Source organism: Platichthys flesus, chromosome 11, assembly GCF_949316205.1.
Source record: "Platichthys flesus chromosome 11, fPlaFle2.1, whole genome shotgun sequence".
Classification (NCBI taxonomy): Eukaryota; Metazoa; Chordata; class Actinopteri; order Pleuronectiformes; family Pleuronectidae; genus Platichthys; species Platichthys flesus.
Window position 1 is genome coordinate 19,144,332 of NC_084955.1, and position 19,901 is coordinate 19,164,232.

The following is a 19,901-nucleotide window of genomic DNA, read 5'->3' on the forward strand; positions in this document are numbered from 1 at the left end:
TGGTCAATGCTCCACAGCGAGCGGCCAGCTTCGCTCTGCCCGGCTCCCGAGCCCCAGTGTCTGGGCCACAGACAGCTCGTCCATGCCCGTGTCCTCCCTCCCCCTGAGTGTGTGTGTGTGTGTGTGTGTGTGTGTGTGTGTGCGTGTGTGAACTTTCAGGCCAACGTGTTGAACCTCTCTCCTCTCCAAGTCCACCCCCGTTTAATTGGATTACCTCCCTGGTTTGGCGTCGCTTCTCGCCGGCCGCCTCATCCGTCTCCGTGCTGTCAATACCTGGCAGGAAATATTTCCGACATTAAATGGCATTCGGGGAAATTTTCTCCCCCACCGCACGTCACTCACCCTCCCCTCCGCCATGCCTCACCTCTGCTCGGCCGCGTTGAACTCGTTAACCCGTCCAATTACATTTGTTCTAATATCAGCTCTTTAAGGCTGCCCGCTGCTGTTTGTGCACTATGCAAAGTAGAAGGAGGTAGTTATTATAAATATTTATCGGATAAAACTCCCATTTATTTACAGGAATGATACAAAGTACAGCCTCAACAATAATAATAATTTAAATCATAATATTAATAATAATCGATTTAATCCAAAAGCAAACAGTATGACAAATATTTCCATCCAGCCTAAAGGCCTGTTCGGGCATTATGTGTTATTATATCACTATTGTATTAATTATAATTGTTATTGTGTAATAATCATATTAACAATAATAATACAAATTATATGTGAACGAATAATCTGCAGTTAATTTCTCAAAGCCTCCTGATTTTAAACTGCACTCAGATATTAAATTATGTTATAATATTGTTCATATTTTTTTTAATTTAATTTTTGACGATTCAAGCTTCATTTTACAGATTCTTTTTTAAATAAAAAATTTAGAAGAAGAATATTCGCCTGTAAACTGCTAAAACAACTTCATGGGCACAACCAACGTAGACGTGTACTTTCAAAACATAATAATATTTGTCAGGCTGCTTCTTTTTTATTTGTTCTAGCATCTATTCTTTCATGATCATTTTCTCTTCAGTCGTTTTTATCTGGCCATTTATTCCCAATTAGTTTGAGTTAATTTTAGTTTTCATTATGCGCAGATTACAACTTTTCGGATTGCGATCGGGATTCTTTTCATCTGCAATTTAAAAAATTCGGAATTTCACCTCCTTGTCTTTGTTATATCCTCAACTTATTCATCTTATCCTCTCGTTTTGAAACAGACAATTTCTCTTTCCTTTCTCCGTCACGCCAGTCGATCTATTGGGGCTCTCACCTCCACCTCACTCGGAAAAGAAAGTTCTGACAGGTGCGAGAGGCGGGTTTGATTTTTTCTTCTTCTTTAAAATGCTCTCATCCTTAATGTGTTGTCATCTGGAAAGCAATTTCGTATGATCAAAGTGCGGCTAGTTAGTGCGGTCAATATCCTTTCGAGCCAGCTTCTCATATATCGATAACAAGGCAGCGGAGCCGGAGCCTCTCACCGAGCTGCACTCAGGGCCTCTGCCCGCTCTCTGTGCGCACACACCGGGATACATCCCGTGCGTAAAAGGCGCTAATACCTATACAAATTACGGGAGGATGCAATATCAATACACCAAAAAATATTTGTCACCGGGGGGAATTTTGTTTGGAAATAATAGAGACATCAACTCGAGAAGAGGAATAAATATCATCAATTGCGATGAGGTCATCCGCAAAGATGTGCCAAAGACGCACAATTTAAGTGAGTGCATGAGTATATATATTATAATGATTTTCTTCTTCTCGTGCTAGCTTCTCCTCCAGCCTCTCTGTGTCTCGGTGACTGTAGTAAAGAGTAAATAAGGTGATTGATCTGTGGTCTATGGGGCAGAAGTGGTCCTGCGGGAAAACAGCGCAACACGAGCCCCAGGATCGGCTCCATCCTGCGGCACACGAAGCGTATCCTGTCCCCTGGTTTATTATGTTATTATATTTTAGATCTTCTCTTGCAGAAGGAGGATTTTTGTTCAGACCTAAATAGAATTAACTCTATTATCTGTTGTGTTTTTTTTAGTGACGCCTCCGTACAGTGCAACACAGGCACTTCCATCTCCCCCCTACCCTCCCTCCTTCCCACCCGGGTCGGAACAAGCGCAGCAGCGACCGAACTTCGAATCCAGGCCGAGACACGGTGATCGGGCTTCGGCCTCAGGTGCATCTCTGAGGCGGGGCGACGCGGAGGTCCAGGTGGGTGAACTTCCTCCTCATCTTCATCAGCGAAAAAGCCTCCAAATGTCCATTTGCCTGTTTCTCTTACATGAGTGTAAAAGGAACACACAACTCATGTACACCAACCAATCCATCGCATCTATCATTTTGTTAGGGGCTGAACTAAGATCAAGATCTTTTCAGGAGGAGGTAAAGTTAATTTAACATTGAAGACCCCAGTGAATTTATCCATTGGGGCAAACAAGTGTGAAAAATTAGGTTTGCGCTGTATTTTAATTCATTTTCTAAGAGTAACATTTTAATTTGAAAACTTCACATACAATCTTTGAGAGCCTGTTACTCAGAGACTCACAGGGCAGCAAACAGTGAACAACGAAAGATACAGAACAAATCATAAATGTATTTTTTTTTTAATGCAAAAATGTCTTGGAGGCTTTTTCACTTTTTTATATGTAGTAAATTTTGGGGAATTTGTAATTCTTGGATCTTGAAAACGTGTTGGCGGTGAAGCCGTGCAAACCTGTCTGTGAAAAATCAAAAGTGTCCAATTCTCCATGCAATAGCCCTTGGCCATTACAGATCACATGTGAGCTTCACCTCCAGCCAGCCAATGTCTGAACTCTTCCTCTGGGTCCTCTGTTCCCCCTAATTCTTCCTGTCTGATATTAGCCCCTTGGCACACCTTAAAATTTGTGTTTCATTATTCATTATTCGGGACTCATTAATGTTTGCTGGTAGACCTTTCTGCCTGTTACACTCCGAGCCTATAGGGCAATTGAAGGACTCCCCCTGTATCTTTCCCACCATCTCCGTGCCTGGGCCCTTCCTCCCCCCTCCCTCCCACACCTCTCTCTCCTGTGGCCCTCATACCCCGTGTCGTCTCTCGCCGCCACACCTGGTAACTACAAACTTGTACACAACAATAACAGCCAGATGTATCCATCTATCTCTCTATCTAGCCTGTCGGCAGTTAGTGGAGTGGCTGAGAGACTTGCAGGCGTGAAAGGTCAGTTAATCAATGGCACACAATTTGACAAATCCCAGCGACTCTTATCATCCTCACGGGTGTTTAGGGCCGAAAGGAGGACCACCGAGATAAATGCTTAATCCTGACTGCACTGTGAGAGAGAGAGTGAGATCGAGGGAGGACAAGCACAGGAGCGCTGTGAAGCAGATGGGCACGCAGACAGTTTGGGAGTAGGGCCGGTGGGGGTACACTGGAAGAGTCGGGGAGTGGAGAGGAGAGAAAGACGGAGACGTGGGAAGTGGTCGAAGCAAAACTGGAAGCTGAGCAAATGTGCACCACGTTTTGAAATGACAGATTCTTCTCTTCTCAGTCCCAAACCCAAATGGCGGCGACTTGTTGGCTGTCAGATCACTGAGTTGGCCTCGGGCCAGACAGGCCGGGCACATCTCCCTTCTGGGCTGACAGAAATCCTGGTTCACTCTCGGTTACGGCTCTGCTGCTGTGTGTAAAGTTGAGAAAAACCAGAGGAAAACAAAGGTGTATGAGTGGTTGAATTCTCCTGTGGCATGTTAGCCCGCCTGCAGCAGTGTGCAACCAAGAGGAAAATGAGCTTTTGTCCACAAGGCTGGCCTCCTTTTTCCCCTCAGTTTTTTGAACTGCAGGGGTTTGGACGGTGGTACGATTCCATTGCCTCGGTATCACCACAGTGAACTTTTTTATTTCTTGCTTTGGATTTGGGTAAATATCACAAATGTGTCACTGTCATATAAAAGGATTCCTGGAATGTTTGTGTTGGGGGTGCACTTTTCATCCATGTGCTCTTTTCACATGGGTGCGAGGGAGCTGCTTGAGTAATCACACAGACAACCGCTCATGTCCTTTATCCCCATCTCAATACAAGTTCAATGTTATTCGATTGAGATTAGTTGCACCGGTTTGACAGCAGAGGCCTAGTATTGCCAAAGCACTTAGGAGTCAATGACAGAAGCACATCGACATGCGCTAACACATACACAACAAGAACCTGCGACTGGCCAACCTTGTAGACTAAGACACACACACACACACATGATTGAGGGACGAGGTGGGGAATGGAGAGAGAGAGAGTGACAGCCGATTCAAAAGGGTTTGAGCAAAGTCTCAGGATGATGAAGTTAAAGGAAAATAGAACTTTGTCGAAAGAGCCTGAAAAGAAGAAGAGAGAAATTATGAGGGGACTCGGATGACGGCCAGAGCCGAAGCGTGACATGCACGTCCAGAAAGATGAAAGAATGATTGACTCACAGAGAGAGGGATGGTGAAAGAGTAGAGAAGAAGAAGGGAGGAATGAAGAACAGACAGAGAGCAAAGCAGAAAGAGGGAAAAGTTGTAGAGAGGAGGATGGACAAAGATTAAATGAGCAGTGGAGAAAGGGCTGGGGACGGAAAGAAAAAGAAAAGACAGGAGACAAAGGAAGAGAAGGAGGGAGGGCAAGAGAGGATAAAATGTGGAAGAGTGATGTACGAGAAGAGAGAAGAGGAAGAGATTTACTAGAAGAGAGATTAAGTCAAGTTGTCCCCGGTCAGTCATTAATCCGATTTAAGAGCAATTAAGGTGAGACTGATTCCTTCCTAGGGAGAAAGAAATAGATGGAGAGGGTGAAGAGAGGAGGGGGAGAAAAAGAGGAGACAGTGAGGGAAGGAAGAAAAGAGTGATTGAGGAAAGAGGGGAAATAAAACAGGTGTCTGAACTCTTGGTATCAGGCAATGGACTAAAGAAATACAAACAGAAAACATCTGTTCATTAAACTCACACATCTTTCGCACATTCTAACACATACACACAATATCCCTTAAAGTCAGATCAACCTCCATCTGTGTTTTTTCAAGTGTGGATGAGGTTTTGGTCATAGCTCTCGCGGTGTCTTTTGAACAACGGACTTCTTTCATGGATGTCCCGTGAGATCAGGATCATACAGCTGTGGCTCCTGCTGACAGAAGCTTAATGTGAACACAACCAAACGTGACCTTCAGTTTGCATGATGGAGCTTCGCCACCGGTGAGATTATCTCTGGGAGAGCGGACAGAAGTTTTCGAGATTGAGTTTGCGGTGGGAGTACGGTGGCCGCTTCCCTCTCGACCATGTGAGGCAGGAGAGATGAAAAAAGTAAGGGACAAAGTGGAGGAATCTTCTTTGAATGAAAATGAAGAAAAGACAAAAGCAGGAGCGATGAAGGTACACCCCTCCCACCCTCCCTCCTCTTCTTCTTCCTCTTCTTCCTCCTCCTACTCCACCGAACCCCTCCAATCCCTGCTCGGTGTGTGCTCTGTTGTTCCAGATGTGTATCAGAGGTCTCGGGGTCGACAGAGAGGTCCCTCCACTGCTGTAGCATTTCTGTGTCTATTGGGAGATGGTGGTCCTGATAGCCCAGGCCGCCTGACACGTACACAACAGTACATAAATCAAACGCACACATACACACACTCACTCCATTTATCTCCCACTCAAGCAGTGCGGTGATAGCAGCCAACTCTGCATAGAGTCAGAGCGAGGGAGAGGTTGTGGTCTGTCTTGTTAAGTGGGAAAGTAATGGGTAGCCGTAAAAAGGTTTACTTCTGCTGCTGCCATCTCTATTGTTCAGGCCCTTTCCAATGTTTGTGCCTCTTTTGTTTGACGTGCTTGAGCAGTGTATAGCACACTCGAATGCGTCCATAATTGCTGCACCACATAACTACAGGACAACAGTGTGTTATTATGAAGCCAAAGAATGGAACAAATTGAACACCAAGGTCATAGATTTTGTTCAGCAATATTTTGGACAGCTGAATGGAAATTGTTTTACATGATTTCATTGACTCACATCAGTGCAGAATGCATCTGTATTTTTTAAGCAGCTCTCCATCATAGGGGAAAGTAGCTTATGCACATCTCCTTATCTTCTTTCATTTTCTCATACTGGCTTTTCTCCCGTCAAGGTTCCCTCTATTTTTCTGTGGCGCATCCATTGCAGTTTCTACCAATCTGTAGCCCAATCACAAGTCCCAGATTGAGAGGCCATTTGGCTGCTGTTGACAGGAGGGAGCAGCTATTGACAGGGCCCTGCCGGGGAGGCGTGTCTCAGGTCCCACGTCCAAAGCGTTTGTGGCGTTTAATATACTGTAGCAGTGGTCCTCGCAGCCCTCACCCTGCATGCTACTGCCATAGGGATCAATATGCACTGGGTTAGAGAGAAATGGACCATCTGATGCACACTCAGAGAGGGGGATGAGGGAAAAGGAGTGAGAGCGACAGAAACAGTGGGGAGGGGTGTGGTTGGGTAGCAGGCAATTTTTAAAGGGAAAATGAGGGGAACAAGCTTGAAAAACGGGGAGATGGAGAGACGTAAAGGAGGGGAGGAGAAGAGAGGAAATGATTAGAGGCACATTTGAAAAGAGGTGGAGGCAATGCTGCCCAGTGCGGAGATAGATCGCGAGGAGAGAAAGTGGTCAGTGGTTGAAAGAGACATTCAGCTGGGAGAGAAAACAGATTGGAGTGAACAGGGAAAGACACTGAAGAAGAGGAAGACTCTAGACACCAGGGAGGATACACACAGGAAAGGAAAAAAGACATAAGGGAAGAGAGAAGTGGGAGATAGGAAGGGAGAGGGGGGTCGATGAATGGGGGGGGCAGAGAGGGAGAGAGAGGGGTGCGGGAGAACTACGAGGAGGAAGGGAGGGGAGGGGGGTAAAATTTCCATCAGGTTTTCAATTGGGGCAGATCAATAGTGTATTAGAGCTCACCTTGACCCCGTCTCTCCCCCTTCTCCCCGGCCCAGCACACAAGCCAAGCTACTCTCCCTCACAGCAGGGGGCGGAGAGGGGGAAGAGATTGCATTATGGCCTGCCTTTCTCAGACCAAAGTGGCAGAAAATGGCACAATAAAAGCAAGAGCGGACAGAAAGAAAGAGGAAAAACTAAGTCGCGGTGCGCCGAAACAGAGTAAGTGGGAGACGAGGAGTAAGAGAGAGCAGGAGGGAGCCGGAGGAGACACCAGCAGGTGTTGACATACTTGTTTGGACGGAGCTTTGTCTCAGAGGAAACTGGTCGGGTGCAGGTGTGTGTAAGCGGACATGTGAGTGTTTGAATCTATAGACCCACACAAGGACAAGGGATAGCCGACATAAGACACAGATCCATACAAAGTACACACACATTCATAGAAAATAGAAACTGTCTCATGGTGCAGTCTCTTGATATACTCACAGGGACTGTGTATCCGCAATAATCTGTATTGGAAAAACACAGTGTCCTATGGGTTGTGTTTCTGCCGCCTGCTGGAGGTCATTGTCTTTGCCTATGGAAGTGCTTACACACACAACCACATGCACGTGCATAAGTGAGATGTCATTGTTACCCTTACCCTACCCGATAAAAATCTTAACCCATGAACCCTAACCCAACTTTTTCCTATGTGTTCTGGGCCTCTTGCCCACAAACTCTGGTTTCTGTGTATCCACGTGTACAATACTCAGCATTTGGGAAACGATGGCGTCACAGTTAGACGTTACTTCGCAAATGCCCACTGCTGCCTTGTGTAATAGTCATGCAACCAGAAACAACAAGAACAATGGCGGCCTTCATACCGGGGAACATGCTCACGACGTCGATCTCTGGTACTTGACTTTATCACCCACTACTGGCCGGCTTGTTTGAGCGATTCTTTGAGCAATCTTTTACACATATCCACAGTAGTGTAGACAATCTGCACTTAGAAACTTCTGAACACAATATCATGATGTATCAGCCCAACTATATCCAATCTATTTCCATTCAGCATGTAACAATGTCCAGTTCCTTCTAAGTACGAAGGCAGCAAGTAAGGGCTCTGCACCCTTTGGGTTGGACATGAATGGACACGCAGCAGTGATTGACTTGGTATATGTAGTTACTGTAAATGGGACCTTTCACTACGAGGAGTCATACTGCAGTTTCCATGCCAACGCACTGTAGAAAGCAATCATGTTAAAGATGATGGCTTCAAAAAGCTGTCGTCTCACTCGTTCTGAGGTTTTGCCAAATCCTCCAACATCGATGTTCTCTCCTGGTTAGATCTGGATATACTTTCAGCTTGTCGATAAATTGGAACCTGTTAGCAAAGTTTGGCCATCTTAATCTATTTTTCACTACAGCTGGGCTCTACCAACTCGCTCAGTTGCTTGTCGTCATTGTCAGCTGCTACTTTGCTTTCATTTTCTGCCCTTTTCTGCAAACTAGGTGGCATGCATGCATTCACGTCTTCCAATCTTATTCGATTATTATTTTGGCATATGACTGTATTCAGAGGTTGCTGAAAGCTGGGAGATTCAGCCGTGAAGTCTACTCGTGGATCAGAGAAACAAACTTAACAGAAGTAAACTATTAACTGTCATTTATCTTGAGCAGTTTTGCAGCTTTATGATGGAACTGAATAATCAGCACAGCAGCAGCTATGTGTGCATCATTCTCCATTTGGGATGTGATGTGAAAACTTGAGTTTTTTGGTAGAATTTGACACGCGAGTCCTAGTTGCACACAGACACAGCCGACGTGCAGGTGTAAGGACACACTCCATCACTGGAGGACAGCAGGACGCGAGGCTGCTTGACAGAGGTACAGGGGGGCAGAGGGACTGCGTTGATGGGGGGGAGAGGTTGAATAAAAAAAATTGATCTGGGGAATTTAGCATTTAGACACAGTTTACAAAGCGATATAGAGGGGAGGCACGGGAGCAGAGGGGGCCGTGTGGGGGGAAGGACACTTAACTTTACAATAGGTCAGCTCTGCCCATTTGACTAACTGTAACCCTGACAGTCCTGCCTTGGCATGCATGCACACACACATATGCACATTTATACACACAACCCGGAAAATCTACACAACAATCTCTCACATTCTCCTCAACGATCCGTCTATGAGCAGTGATTTAGCTGGTCAGACAGCAGCTTGTTTGTAAAGGCGCACACCTACTAGCTGCACCAGCCTCGTCTCTTCCACACATTTCCTAATGCTGTTCCTATTGTCACCCATCCACACTCCAGTGCACATGCACACGCTGAAAGACGCACGACGACATCACACAAATGCGTGCGGCACACATGCACGCACACTCTGTACAAGACACACACACAGTAACACACAAACTCTGTCCCACTCGCTGAGGGGGAGAAAAGGGAAGAGAAAAAAAAGGAGAGAAAAAAGAAATCGATCGCCGGGGATAGCGGTGCGCGTCGGAGGATCGTATCTTGTCAAAATAATATATTACCCTCATCCCCGCCTGATCGATGCGGTGGATTAGGGACGGAGGGCTCCCTCTCTCCCCTCCTCTCTTCCCCTCTCTTCCTCCTCGGTGCTTGGTGCAGTTTAATATTTACCTCCGTGAAAGAGCGGCCGCGACGGCTCTCAGCCCTAATTGATTCCGACACATGGAGCTCTGTGCTCAGGCTGCGGATGAGAGAGGGAGGGCAGGCTGGAATGCAGAGGGAGACATGAGGAAGAAAGAAATGGAGAGGACAGAAAGAGAAAAAGAGGGCAAAAAAGAATGGGATATAAAAAAGGCAAACATACAGGCATCATAGGAATCGAATAAAGGCAAAATAGTGGACATGTGATGAATGGATGTGCTTATTTGGAGGAGGGCAGACAAGATGCATCGATAAGAAGAAAGATGCTGCAGGAAGGAGGAAAAAGATGAGATAAATTATCCAGTTTAGAGAAGTGGATGTTTGAAATGTACCTGGGTTAGGGAGAGAAAGATACCTACATAACAAAATTAGCGAGTATAAACAGCTAGTGGACTTAGCCTTTCTGTTTTTTTCTAAGTCACAAATGCGCCTCAAACCAACATGCCAGAAACCAAGCCATCGTAGATCAACGTGTCGGAACAACGTGTCGGAACAGTCAACAGAAGAAAGCACCACAGAGACTAATGACGGTGTTACAGCTGTTACACTTTTGTGTTTTCTACGTTAGTCTTTTACACTCAACGATGACTGAATGGTTTTAGATCGCTGCTTGATCGGAGCGATGGATGAAGTTTGTGGAAACGATGAATAAGAGTCGAAGAACGATGAGCTTCCGTTGCATCCATGATGGCCATTGTTGTTATGTAGGTTCGAGATGGAGCACACACTTTTTACCACGACCATGGTACAGTGTTGATGACGATCAATGGAAAGCCAACTTGCGATCGACGGGGGTAACATACTTTTTTGTGGAATAGCTTACCCCAGCTACAACACGGCAAACAACAAAATGTCTGAGTCCCACAGAACCCCAACAAAGACTTGCCTTGTTCTGTGTCGGTTGTGACGAATGAACTAAAAACCTATGGAGGAAAACGAGGGAGGTCAGACGACATATAGATGGGGAAAGTGCCAGTGGGTGATAGGAAAGCCAGAGATGGAGAGGGATATAGCAATGTAGCACAAATAGAAGAGGGGAGAGGGATGAATGGAACGGATAGCCGAGAGGAAATGTATCAGGAAGAATGAGGGAAACGGCGAGGAGTAGGTGGAAATGGGACAGCACGAGGAAACGGCTCTGGGAGGGCAGCAAGAGAAACGGATGGTGGCGGGTGGTGGTGGGATGAGGGCCGAGGAGAGCAAATGAGAGGGGATTAAGAGAGCGGCGGAAGATGGATAGAAACGGGGGAGTGAAACATGACGGGTGGAATGTAGAGCACCAATAAAAAGGCGAGAACGGGAGGGAAGAGATAGGGGGGGATGATGGAAAAAGGAGCCCGGCGCAGGGGTGACAGAATGATATCAGGTGGGATAGACAGAAAACAGGAGTGATAGCAGAGCGAGAGGCGGGAGCGAAGAGAGGGACCATATTTTCCGTTGAAGGAACTGGCCTGTCATGCTGTTCCGCCAGCACAGAGCGGCTCTATAAAATACAGGGAGCAGACGGGTCGTGTCGGGTGACTTATGTGTATATCTAGGCTTTGTCAATATTTCTTTCTGTCTTCCTTCCTCTGTGCTCCCCCCTATTGCTCCCTTTCGCCATTTTTCCTACTCCAATCATCCTTGCACTGAGTTTTTAATCGCTCGCTTCTTCCTCTCAGGAGCTTTGTTTGCCTCGGTTCCTGCTTTCTCTCTGAAGTGGGTGCTGATACAAAGGAGGTTGAAGTTGTAGAAGTCCCCTGCACCTCTGAGCGTTTGGCTCATGAGCCAAACATGAGCGTGGCACAAAGACTTGAGGACTTGGCAGGCTCATATCCCCCAATGATTCCCTATGATACAGGCAGGACGCAGACGCCTGCAGTCAAATTGATATCACTGACAAAGCGCCAGCACGGATATTCTCACCGAGGTCCATGTTGTAATGTCCAAGTCTGTCTCCAGCCCCCACAACAGACAGGGGAGACAGCCAGTGGTGTTTTACATGTAGTACAACTTCAGTCGCTGTTTTTTTCACTCGCTCTTCTACATGTGTGCATGTATGAATGAAGTGCCGAGGCGCCGGGTGGTAGGCTGATTTATTCATGTGGTCCCAGGGAGGTAGTGCACCTCCTCTTCCTCATTTGGCATGGTTTAGTATCCTGAACACAGCCCTGCAGAGACCCGGGTCCACGGGGGGGCCCAGACATCCTGCAGACAGACTGCCCCGGTGTACAACTGGTGGACACACACAAAATACCCTGCTCTACATTTCATGTTTATTCATTAAGAAAACACGGCAAAACTTCTCTGAAAGAGTTGGCTTCTCCTCTCTGCTTAGATTTAGATTTGATATAGACTGCATGTAAGTTTTTAGCAACATACCCACAGTTTGAGTCCTGGGAGGGAGGGAGGGGGGGGGGGGGTCCTGTATTAAGAGAGACAGAGAGGAATCAATTTTGCTTGAGAAACATCTCATGAGAGGATGTAGAAACCCTGCTTCACTTCACCACAGATTGTGAAACAGATCTGCAGAGTTGGTGATAACCGAGTGTCACTCTGGAAACAGAGAGAGGAGAAGAGACACAGGACGGAGGAGCTGCGCCCGGCTGAAACAGAACTTATTTATTTTTTAACAGAACAGGCCCAAAAATGTCAAATCCACCTCCTCGCCTTTCCTCGGTCTCTCTTCTATTGTTTCTTACCCTCCACCCCTCCCGCAGCTGTGTCTGTTCTTTATTTACACCTCTCCCCTGCTCTCTGCAGTGGCTCAGGGAGCGGTAACAGAAGTGTCACTTGTCATTATTGGTCTAATTCAGTAATCCGTCATCGTGCACTCACTGTATGCAGCGCATTATACGCCAGCACAGCAGGTGTACTACGCACTGAGGTGGAGATTCGATTTGACACGCACACACAGGCGAGAGGGCCGACGGGGGCCAGGGCAGACGGGTGCTGGGAGTGTGTGTGAGTGTGTGTGTGTGTACGCATTAGTTTGACTGTGAGTGTGCGTGTATAACAGAGAGTGGAAGGAAGGAAACACAGATAGAAAGGGGGAGAGATTGAATTTTGGCGTGTGCACGTTAGTGTGTCGCATGGATATATGAGCTTGTTCTGTGGTTCCAATAGAAAAGCAGCCGTCCAACATGTCTATGGATACAGACGGAACAGACATTTGAAATGGCAGCAGATATGGAAGCAGTCATAACAGAAGACAGACTCATTTTAGAAAAAAACGTGTTCTGAAAAGTGAATCGCAGCGTCCGTAAATTCATTCATTTAGAATCTATGTTTGTCTTGTTTGTGTTTGATGTATTTCTCTTGACATCAAACTTCATGCGTTTCTCTATGTGTGGAACATATTTCATGACCCATAGCTCCATGTATTCCAGTCAACAACCAGCAAGGCAAATAAAACTGTCTGAAAACCAGGCTATAAAACATTACAGTCCAAATGATGCTCTTCTTAAGGATGTGATTTGAGAAATTATTTTCAGTTCGCTGGACATTTTTTGAACCTTAATATTGTAAAGTAGTTAATTTATAATTTGTTATTTATAATTTGTCTTTTTTTTAATTTCATCCGATCCATAAACGAAGGTTCAAAAACCCATAGTTTCTTTACTTTTCGTCAACTTCTTCTGGTATTTTGCCTTCATTAGACAGAAAGTTAACAGAAAGTCGATATTAGCTCCAGTACAGAGTTATGAGTAGAAGTGTTGGGACTTACCAATCAACATACATCCTCAGAGGCTAACACCCGATCTTTCAAAGCTATTCCTTGGACGTTAGCCCACCCTACCGTCAATTTTCAGTAAAATAGGTGCCGTAGTTTTGTGTAAATCCTACTTAAAACAAAAGACCTTGGAAAAGGTCATAATTATAATTTTGGTATTATATTATAAGATAATAAGGTTGTATTTGGTTGAAAACAGGCATCTGTTAGTTTTTTTTGTACTTCATAAACTTTGAAACTCCTGGTGTCAGGCTGATGTCCTGGACCTCGTAACAACTTCATCCTCTTTTTTCAAATATGTATGAAGTTAATCTTATCTTATCTTATTGAGTGGTTTGTATTGAGTCCTAATTACCCTTCCCCGTCACACCTTGAAATCCTTCTCCCGTTTGAAGGGTGACATTTTGTCACACTAAGGTTTTGTGTGGTACCTGCGGTGTGACACTAATTACTCTCGATGCACTCGTGGAAACTCAGACAAACAGGCTCAGAGTTTTTCCTCCGTTATTGATGGAGCCTCCGAGCAACAGCTGTCACCGGCCGCACTCCGCTCTCAAAGGTCAAGCAGGTTGGAAATTCAGCAAAGCTACAATCGTCCCAAATCACACAGTATTGATTGCATACATTGTGGTAGGTTGGTTTCCTCTAAAAGAAATTCAGTTAGCATAATTGCAAATCAAAAAACATTTTTTATGCAATAACGTCAATCCCCGGGGTCTCAAGGGGGCGTCAGCTGCACTGCACACTGGGTAGGAGAGTTTTTTCTTTTTTTTTCAACTAGAGTGAAAGGGATGGGGGTTTAAGGTTTGTGATGGTGGAGCTTCCTCTTCTCTCTTTATCAGTGGCAATTTGTATGTGAGTGCTCACCTCTGTGGTCCCAGCGGGCAAGGAGGATTTCATCAAGTTCTTAACCCCACAAGGCTACAAATCCGCTTACCACTGTAAGTGTTTTAAACAGTTTAAACTATCAAACTGGTCCATGCTGAGTCCTGAGCCGTGTTCGAGTCCCACCCAGACCACACTGAACCATTTTCCTCTCGTTTTATTTTTTTTAGCTTCATATAACACCTGCCATTTCCACCACTTTATCAAACTCTAGCTCTAAGCAAACTCCGAGGGGATTCAGCACTATTGGTTTGTGATGGTCTCAAGTTTTCCCTGTTGCTTTTATTGATTCGTTTTCATCATTTTGCCTTTTTCATTATCTAAGTCTTAAAGTTTTCTTATGTTATCTGTCCTCCAACTTTTTATCTTTGGAGTTTAGCAATTGAATCAGATTGTGTATCGCTGTGGGGTCTGTTGAAGGACAGTTGATGTATTTTAAGATTTTTGTCATTATTAATAAACACATATACACATAGGGCTTTAAATCGGTCATATTTGAGGTTATATCATTATAATTAACACAATGAACCATTTTAGGCCTATGTTAGATAAATTAGTCCAGTTTTCTAAAACATGGAACGGTTCACAGGTGAATAAAAGTCAAATAGACGTTTAGTGAAACTTGACGTTTGTTTTATCTCCTCAAGATAATGTTTCAAAGTTCAGATGAGAGATAGGAGCCGATCAAGAACGGGGGATCAATGAATGAGAGGAGCCTTTCTTTTAATTCAGACAAGCCAAATCACAAAGGACATATACCTCATGGCTTCTTAAAGATACTAATTCATCACCTCTTATTCTCCTTTTTCCACACTTCTTTGTTGACCCTTCAGACATTGCGATCAGCGGGTGTGGCCTCATTAAACCTCAGTCAATCCTCGCCAGATAGAAACTAGACTAATAGGTTAGGAGATTTTTTAAAACATGCGTAAAAGTTGCCCCCGAACTTATAAGCTTCCTATTTACGGTTTAAGTGTGGATTGTGCACCTTCACCTAAGGAGTCTCATTACTTCCCGGCAAAATCTCTCCACTTCCCTAAACACACGAACAAACCAGAAACATGGGTGAGTCACAGTTTAACCTGCAGATCTGTTGCTTTATTACGCACAGACATGAAAAACATAACTAGATGTTCTGCTAATGGAGATGAAAAAAAAAAAAAACGAAAAACATCCCACTAATTGATTCTTTAGCCTGTACATGACAGGGACCTAAGATTGATCGCGTTTGCTTTCCTGATGCTAATCAACGACTGGAGGTTTATTTTCCATTATATGATCGGAGGCGGTCGATGGAGCTCAATAACCCTCCTCATCTCTCCCAGAGACACACGCACGACGTGTCCGTGTCTAACGAACAACCACCGGGCCTAATAACGTCCTGCACCGCAGTAATGATGGAGATATTCCTTTTGGGACTAATAACCGTGTAGCTGCACTCAGAGGTCAGTTTATGCGCATTAAGTTATCGCTTATTCTATAGGCTATATGTAAATGTCATATGCGCGTATATCGATTCTATAAATTGCTGCATGATAATAATTGATTTACAGAGGTCTGGATCAGCTGATTGCATCCCGTAGTAGTTCTCCTGTTGGGGGGGGGGGGGGGGGGGCAAGAGGAGGAGGGGGGGAGGAAATAAGAAGTAACAAAGTTGGAAGAGGAAGAGGGGAGGAAGGAGTGAAGGAAGGAGGGAAAGTGTTTGAATTATTATCCTCTGCGTGCATGAGTGGACGTGAGACAGAGAGCGCGGGGCGATATGGCAAGTTTTTTTCTTTTTCGGAAGGGGTTGAGAGAGAGAGAGAGAGAGAGATAGCGAGGGCTGATGATAAATGTGTGGAGAGCCGGGATGAGAGACGGAGCAGCATGAAAGAATATATGTGGCGCACGGTGCCGCTCCGAGGATGATGAAACGTTAATTAAAGTAAACGAGCTACCTGAGCCTCCCCGGCTAACCCCCCCTGTCACACTCTGTCAGGAGGGAGGGTGAGGAAGAGAGAGAGGGAGGGGGGGAGGGAGGGAGGGAGGGAAATTTGACTGAAGAGGGGGAGAAGTTGGATAATCCAGCTGTGGCTTTGGTTCAAGATTGATTCCTGCTGTCACTGTTTCAGGCACAGGTGTCGTGCGTCTGCGAAACGCATCCATGCAACTATTATTAACAGGTCAAATAACATTCTGTTAGTTTCAGCTCTTACTGGGATCCTCCATTTTAAATTTCACTTTCCTGCAGCATCGTTGGTTTGTTGCAGGATGAAAGTTGTTGCATTAAGCTGCACATCTAAAAACAAACCTCCACACAAAACATGTTAAATCCACTCCCAGATTACAATACAAATAGTCCCTAGTACCCCCCCCCGTCTCTGCACGCCTGGATGTTATATGTTCCAGCCAGTGTTCCTCCGCATGTGTACACAAGCCTTATTTCTGTCCACGCCAAGATCACCTTTGTTTCTTTTTCTCTTTTTTTTAAACGCTCATATTCATTCAATTAATCTGAGCTCTAATTCGTTTATATATTTATTTACTCCGTCTCGCTATCACTCTCTCCTTTTTTCATCTCTCTCCAACGATTATCCTGGCGTCTAATTAGAAATCAATGGCGCTGGGCCGGCGGGTATTTGCAATGTGTTTGTGGACGTTGAGAACAATTCCCCCGACGGAAAAAAAAAGACTGAGAGAAGAAAGAGAGAGGGAGAGAGGAAGAGGAAACGCTACACTGCACTATATAGCATGTGCACACACACACACACACACACAAACACACAAATACACACACTAACACGCATATTCTGACTTCACTGCTCGCAGCTATTCTCTCTCTAAAAAAGCAGCAAGGCAAAGTAAAGTGAGGGGAAGAAAAGAGGAAAGAATGCAAGGAGAGGAAAATGAAAAGAAAATCACTTTTTTAACGACTGACACGAGGGATTTGTGCAGAATTGTTGAGTGTGTGTGCGTCTGCGTCCCCCCCCCCCCCCCCCCCCCCTTCGTCTTTTAGGAAAACAAACAAATCTCGAAGTGGAAAAGCACTTTGAGCAATTTGGAAGGTCACTTTATATATAAGTCAAAATTTCCTTGGTGTATATATATATATAAATATAATTTATGATATAAACTATCCAAAATGAATCTATAATAATAATAATTCTGTGTTTTAAATTGTATTTGTGCTTGAAATACAACAAAAATCAGTGTGGCACATTTTTTGTTAAACTCACACTTGACTTTGCCCCATTTTCGTTTTTTTATTATCTTCCTCATCTTCATCCTCCTCTGCTTCTCCCTGCCCCGCGTCGTGACCCCGGCTCAGCCCGAGCCGGAGTCGCCTCCTCCCGGCCGCGTCCCGTGGAGAGGAGCCGCTGTATAGAAGTGACGGCTTTAGCGCCATTACCGGAGCCGATCGAACTTTACCGGATTAGAAGCTGCCAGATGAAAAAAAAAAGAAAGTGTTTCAACCAAGTGAAAAAAGACGAAATAAATGTAGGGAACGAGAGCCTCGCACTTTTATTAGAGCAGCTTTACACCACGATGTGTTTACTGCCTGTGCCGCGCGTTTTATTGGCTCGACCCATAATCGGTTTTTCAGACGCTGTTTTCTGTTCATCATCCCAAACGAGATGCATCTCTGTGAGGCTGTATGTGTGTGCGTGTGAGTCTGTATGTGTGTGTGTGTGTGTGTATCTGCGTCTGACTCTACATGGGCTCACCAGTCAGGAAGTGTCATATCGGGGAATACAGTGCTGGAGTGTCACCCTCCTCTGCATGATGAGGAAAACTGAATAACTTGCCTCTTCTCGTTGTTGCTTCACATTTCGTCAACCCCTGTGATGCTTTACTTGTGCCAAAGCCATCAGTCTGGGCTCCCTGGTATGTGTGTGTGTGTGTGTGTGTGTGTGTGTGTGTGTGTGTGTGTGTGTGTGTGTGTGTGTGTGTGTGTGTGCGTGTGCGTGCATGTTTTAGAGTGTGTGTCTCTTTGTTGCTGTGCAGTGCAGGCCATATTTGAGCCTCCATCCTTGCATTTTCTGTCAGTCTGTCTGTCCATCTTGCACGCTCATTAAACGTCCCTCTCACACACACACATGCACACACACACACCCTCTCTCTCTCTCTCCATCTCTCCGAGTCCCTCCCTCTCTCTCCCTCTCCTTCTTCTTCCTCCGCGCCTCACGCTCCCCTTGCCCATGGCTATATGATCGTGAAAAATGTGTTTACAAAACTCGCTCTCTCGCAGATCAAACCGTACGGACGAATCAAAGACTTTGCAGAGAGGAGAGAGAGGCAGAGAAGAAGCGAGGGAAGAGAGGGAGAGAGAGAGAGAGAGAGCGAGCAGAGGGTGTGTGGAGGCCTTATAATTTTAAAATTCTGTGTGTGTTATTCTCCTCTCTTTTTTTCTTCTTCTCCTCTTGTGTGAGTGTGTGGACGTCTGCCTGTATCTCCTGTGGTAATACAATATGTTTAAGGCCCCCAAAACAACTATCCGTGTCTCACAGTTAAACATGAGATAATGCAATATTGATGTCTCCTTGTCTTCGCTATAACGCAATACTGGGCCCATTCTGGCTGGACACACTAACATGGGCCGATAGTGCCCTCGCACTTAAAAGAATTACTGTGATCCTGTAATACATTTTAGAGGGACGCTACACAAATACCAAGTCCCTAAAGGAATAGAGCAGAGTTAGTGGAATCATATAGGAGTTGAAAATACTCCCAAAGCATCGGGTCACCTTTCAGACTAAGTATTCAGCCCAGGACGGACATCCAGGGCAGACTAGACTGTGATAGAATTTGTAGTTATAGTTTGAGTTGCTTCTTGATGCATTTGGGTTTTTCAAAAGACGGATTGAAGATGGGTTTTCTGGCCTGAGAATCAGTGGACGGCTTGGAACTGCTGGTGGCCTCATAGATCAGGGGGACTGCATAATTTTTCCAGTGAGACAGGGTCTGCGCGTTCGCTCAAATCTGAACAGCTTCTGGCTTTTTAGGAATTGTTTAATAAATATTTCCATTACGTCTGACATTGCATCTCTGTCACCGTCTTGATGAAGGTTGATGAACTGTGTATATTCGAGGTACATAGACGGAAATAAGCCCAAGACTGTATCACTCTGTCCCCGATAAAGATTCATGTGTTGTATTTTATCTTAAGAAACATCCAACTCTAATAAAACCAAAGGAACAGCCTGTGACACTTCAAGCTGAAAAAAGTCCACATATTGAGATGTTTCATTTGTAACATTTCTATATTTGTCTTACGCAAAGCCCTTTTCCATACAACCGAGTTTTTACGGTTGAGGTCGGTGATATGTCAACTAGGAAACATGTCTCTTTGTGTAGTAAACATTTTATGAGATCAGACTTTTTGACAGGGCACAGGCTGCACAAGCAGAGATATGGGGACTTATTTTTAAAGAAGAATCTTCCTCCCCCTCTTTGTGTTTGTGACAGAGGTTCGAGGGTTGTCTGAAAAAGGTCAGGATGAAGACATTGTGCCTAAAAAGACAAACAGTTGGACACAGGAGCAGGGGAACAGGAGTGCCAGTTAGAAAGGGGGAGAGGAGAGGGGAGAGGACAGAGAGAGAAGGTGAGGGAGGGGGGCAGACAGACATGCGGGGGAGCGATTATAGCAGGGTTTATGTATGAGCTATTGATTGAGTCGGTGGTGACTTCTTGAGTGGTTAATTCGGGAAGTGAGAGCGATAGAGAGAGTAACTCACTGACCAGAGAGGGGAGGGATGAGTACAGAGGGGGGG

At 45.2% G+C, this 19,901-nt stretch overlaps 1 protein-coding gene across 1 annotated transcript in view; it reads left to right on the plus strand.

Annotated features, from left to right (window-relative positions):
• Nucleotides 1-2,044: 2,044 nt before the first annotated feature.
• erfl1 (Ets2 repressor factor like 1) overlaps nucleotides 2,045-19,901 on the plus strand; it is a 36,075-nt gene continuing 18,218 nt past the window's right edge. The window contains exon 1 of the mRNA XM_062399990.1: nucleotides 2,045-2,208. The gene's annotated coding sequence lies outside the window, so the exon portion shown is untranslated. The remainder of the gene's footprint in view (nucleotides 2,209-19,901) is intronic.